General features: G+C 44.5%; 2 long non-coding RNA genes across 9 annotated transcripts; one reads left to right on the top strand and one right to left on the bottom strand.

Annotated features, from left to right (window-relative positions):
* Window positions 1-2836: 2836 nt before the first annotated feature.
* Window positions 2837-4546, top strand: LOC118375593 (uncharacterized). Of its 8 annotated transcripts, none has more exons than XR_008135794.1 (2): window positions 2837-3431; window positions 3642-4546. It is a non-coding gene; the product is annotated as an uncharacterized LOC118375593 (long non-coding RNA). The 8 variants fall into 8 exon arrangements; XR_008135791.1 differs by having other exon boundaries at window positions 2837-3473; window positions 3726-4546; XR_008135790.1 differs by having other exon boundaries at window positions 2837-3473.
* LOC127929690 (uncharacterized) lies at window positions 3446-4114 on the bottom strand. The gene is made up of 3 exons (XR_008135795.1): window positions 3972-4114; window positions 3720-3929; window positions 3446-3593 (listed from the first exon to the last, which is right to left on the bottom strand). It is a non-coding gene; the product is annotated as an uncharacterized LOC127929690 (long non-coding RNA).
* Window positions 4547-4888: the final 342 nt, after the last annotated feature.

The following is a 4888-nucleotide window of genomic DNA, read 5'->3' as shown; positions in this document are numbered from 1 at the left end:
AGAGGGAGGGAAGACCTTCATTCAAAATGTCCCCAAGGAACCCACCCCCATAGATATGTACTAGAGGGCTCAGCTCCTATCTTTGGGCCAAGTTCCCCCTCTATCTAACTCTATAACCACCCCACAGTAACCCCACCTCTAACCATTTGACCTCTGACCTTCTAAACTACCCAGGAAATAAAAGCCCCCCCTAGTATTTTTGACTAGAAGAGATACAGCTTTTGTCAAAATTCACCTTACACAGCAGGTTTAGAACTTACTCAGCAGGTTAGGAGAATTGTCGTAGCAGTTCAGGAGAATTAGGTTAAGGTTAGGAAAAGTGTAAGGGTTAGCAAAAGTGAAGTTTTGTTTTTGTTGCCAAAAGCTGTGTCCCATCTACACCTGACCTCCTCTTATCCTCTCACATAAGAGAACAAGTCCCCATCTTTCACATAGTTTATTATAGACATACTTTACATGGCACTTTAATTCAAATATACACTCACTGGCCAGTTTATTTGGTACACCCATCTAGTACCGGGTCGGACTCCCTTCGCCTCCAGAACAGACTGAATTCTTTGGGGCATGGATTCTACAAGGTGTCGGAAAAGTTATTTTCTCAATTGGTATATAGGGACCTAAGGTGTGCCAGGAAACATTCCCCACACCAGTACACCACCGCCACCAGCCTGTACCGGTGACACCAGGCAGGATGGGTCCATGGACTCGTGCTGCATACGCCAAATTCTGACTCTGCCATCAGCTTGACGCAACAGGAACCGGGATTTGTCAGACCAGGAGATGTTGTTCCATTCCTAAATTGTCCAGTGTTGGTGATGGTGTGCCCACTGGAGCTGCTTCCTGTTGTTTTTAGATAGGAGTGGAACCCGGTGTGGTCGTCTGCTGCAATAACCCATCAGTGACAAGGACCGACAAGTTGTGTGTCTGAGATGATGTTCTGCACACCACTGTAGTACTGCTCCGTTATGTGTCTGTTTGTGGCCTGCCTGTTACCTTGCACCATTCTTGCCCCTCTCCTTTGACCTCTCTCATCAACGAGCTGTTTTCGCCCGCGGTACTGCCACTGACTGGACGTGTTTTGTTTGTCGCACCATTCTCGGTAAACCCTAGACTGTCTGGTGTGAAGCCCAGGAGGGCAGAGGTTTCTGAGATACTGGATCTGGCCTACCTGGCACCAGCAATCATACCACGCTCAACGTCGCTTAGGTCACTCGTTTTGCCCATTCTAACTTTCAATGGAACAGTAACTGAATGCCTGTCTGCCTGCTTTATATAGCAAGCCACAGCCACGTTACTCACTGTCTGTAGGAGCGATCCATTTTGGTGAATGAGGTGATGTACCTAATAAACTGTCCAGTTACTGTATATATTAGAATTATGTTTCTGCATTTCCCTACTATAACCACTAGGGGCTTTGAGTCTCGACCTCCCTCCTCCATTGACTTTATGGACAGATCTAAAAGAGCCCCAATAATATCTACTTTCTCCTGCAAATGTGCACTCGTTCACTACTTCCCACTAATCTAATAGTATTGGGTTGGTGGAGGAATGGGCTAGTTTCCACCGTGTTTCTTATACCAGTCATTTCCTTTCAAACCAGTGAAGGGAAGTGAACAAGGGCACACTTTGGGAGGAAGGTGAGGTCATGGGGACGTAGACCAAGTGAAGACCTCTGTATTGTGTGATTACTGGAGTCAGTGGATTCAGCATTAAGGATATATCTATAGTCACGACTACCACTGGGCTATATTTAGATTAACGTCTAGCATTCTGAAATGGGAATTAAATTCACCAGAAATGCTTTCATGCAATGCTATTTAAAACAATAACTGCCTTTTCCATCTTTGAGATAGTGACTGGGCTTGTGTTCACGTATTTCTCCGCCTGTATGTAGACATTGAGGAATATGAGTATTTTGACTTGAAATGTTCAACTTAACCCATTGGAGTTGACTGTGTGTGGATGTGGCTGACTGAATGAGGAAGAGAGAAATAAATCAAATAGGAGTGTAAAGCGCTAGAACACTGAGTGCAAAGCGCTAGAACACTGAGTGCAAAGCGCTAGAACACTGAGTGCAAAGCGCTAGAACACTGAGTGCAAAGCGCTAGAACACTGAGTGCAAAGCGCTAGAACACTGAGTGCAAAGCGCTAGAACACTGAGTGCAAAGCGCTGAACAAGTGCAAAGCGCTAGAACACTGAGTGCAAAGCGCTAGAACACTGAGTGCAAAGCGCTAGAACACTGAGTGCAAAGCGCTAGAACACTGAGTGCAAAGCGCTAGAACACTGAGTGCAAAGCGCTAGGACACCATATAGAGAATAATGTGCCATTTGAGACAGAACCTTTGAGGATGGTAGGAGGGTGTGCTACACCTCCAGTCTACCAGACTTGAGATTTATGGGGTTTGGTTCAGATGGCACCCTATCCCCTTTATAGTGCACTACTTTTGGCCAGGACCCACAGGGAGCAGAAGGTCTTTCCCTTGAGATTGTGTAGTGTCCCAAATGGCATCTATATAGTGCACTACTTTTGGCCAGGACCCACAGGGAGCAGAAGACCTTTCCCTTGCGAGTGGGTGTAATGTCCCAAATGGCATCTTGGCCCCTATATAGTGTACTACTTTTGATCAGGACTCATAGGGATCTGGTCAGAAGACCTTTCCCTTGCGAGTGGGTGTAATGTCCCATTTGGGACAGAACCCCTATCTAGTGTACTACTTTTGATCACGGCTCATATGGATCTGGTCAAAAGTCATTTATATAGTTACATGCCATTTGGGACAGAACCTGACCACTAATCACTTTAAATAGCAACTTATAGTCATTTTACAGTTATCCTATGGTAACTAATCATTTAAATAGTAACTTACATACATGTAGTTACTTATCCTATGGTAACTAATCATTTTAAATAGTAACTTATACACATGTGGTTACTTATCCTATGGTAACTTTTAGCAACATTTACTACGTACACACGGCCTTCGAATCAGCCGCCATGAGTCAAACGCACAAATACAAAGTCCTGCTGGACCCTTCATTTCTAAGCCATATTATCACAGAGAAGAACACGTGTGAGTAGGACTACTCTTATCCTAGATCAACTCATTCTATCTGTAAAGGAGTAGAGTTTCAGCCAAGTGTTCTGGAACCGACCTGATAAGTGAAGATTTTAATATATAGGTTCCTTCATTATTATGGTTGAAAAATTCTGGGAACTTTTCAAAATTCTCAGTTTATCCAGTAATGTTCCTGTAATCAATAGGGGGGAAAGCAGGGCATCCTGAATCCCCAACAATGACCTGTTGGAAAACTTGGCATTTTTGGGAAGTTAGGGGAATTTTGGATCCTTGTAATCGATTACTTGGCAGGATATCCCCCTCATATAGACTAACCAACTACCACCCAGAACGGCACCCTATAGAACCTATAGGTAGAAACTACCACCCAGAACGGCACCCTATAGAACCTATAGGTAGAAACTACCACCCAGAACGGCACCCTATAGAACCTATAGGTAGAAACTACCACCCAGAACGGCACCCTATAGAACCTATAGGTAGAAACTACCACCCAGAACGGCACCCTATAGAACCTATAAGTAGCAACTTCCACCCAGAACGGCACCCTATAGAACCTATAGGTAGAAACTGCCACCCAGAATGGCACCCTATAGAACCTATAAGTAGAAACTGCCACCCAGAACGGCACCCTATAGAACCTATAGGTAGAAACTGCCACCCAGAACGGCACCCTATAGAACCTATAGGTAGAAACTGCCACCCAGAACGGCACCCTATAGAACCTATAGGTAGAAACTGCCACCCAGAACGGCACCCTATAGAACCTATAGGTAGAAACTGCCACCCAGAACGGCACCCTATAGAACCTATAGGTAGAAACTGCCACCCAGAATGGCACCCTATAGAACCTATAAGTAGAAACTGCCACCCAGAACGGCACCCTATAGAACCTATAGGTAGAAACTGCCACCCAGAACGGCACCCTATAGAACCTATAGGTAGAAACAACATACTACAACATACTGAATACACAAGTAGCGAACAACGTTTTGAATATGTTAACAATTAACTTAAAGGGGAAGTTCACTATTTTACAACTTTGTCAGATGGCTTCTCATCCTGAAAGTAGTCTATGGGCCAGAAGAAACCTATCAATGCTTCAGGGCTTTTTAAACAGCCACTACAAACGTCAGCCAACTTTAGCCACCGCTAGCTCCTAAAATACTGAACGTCCCCTTTAAAGGAGTTGCTGAGAGAAAAGAGAACTGAATGTAGGAGTGTTTCCTGCCGTATGCCATGTTTGGGAGTGGAAACCAAAGACTGAAAGAACTGGGGATGGGTGAATTTGATGTGATGAAAATGAGGAAAAGCTAGAGAAGAGGATTGATCTGTATTGAAAGAGAAACTTCTTCCTGTATTACTTTGTGAATTGTAAATAAATAGTGGCTAACGGGCAGCGCCACGCAGAAGCAGGGTCTTCTCTTGGGACTGCTGCCCCCACGTGCTGGAGACAAATTATCCATTACCATGTGTCTTGTCTCTTTTTTCCTGAAAATGTTCTGTAAGAAATGTCTTATTTGAACAGTAAAACACTGGAAAAGTGCATGTTTAAAGCTGCAGTCTGTAACTTTTTATTTTGTCGTAGAAAGTATTGCCCCTGCACATTGTATACCAAGGTGGCTTGTATTGCCCGTCCCTAACTCTCCTCAATCCTTACCCCCTCTTCCATCACTACCCCTCCTCCTCACAAACCCTGTGTGTCATCTGTCTGTCTGCCCGTGTGCGTAGGCCTATATTTTCAAGAATAACCTCAGCTGTAGCCAGCCTATACAGCCCTGTCCATAGTTTAAACTGTGTGTCAGTGGTG

Source organism: Oncorhynchus keta, unplaced genomic scaffold (genome assembly GCF_023373465.1).
Source record: "Oncorhynchus keta strain PuntledgeMale-10-30-2019 unplaced genomic scaffold, Oket_V2 Un_scaffold_984_pilon_pilon, whole genome shotgun sequence".
Lineage (NCBI taxonomy): Eukaryota > Metazoa > Chordata > Actinopteri > Salmoniformes > Salmonidae > Oncorhynchus > Oncorhynchus keta.
This window is presented reverse-complemented; position numbering and strand designations above follow the sequence as displayed.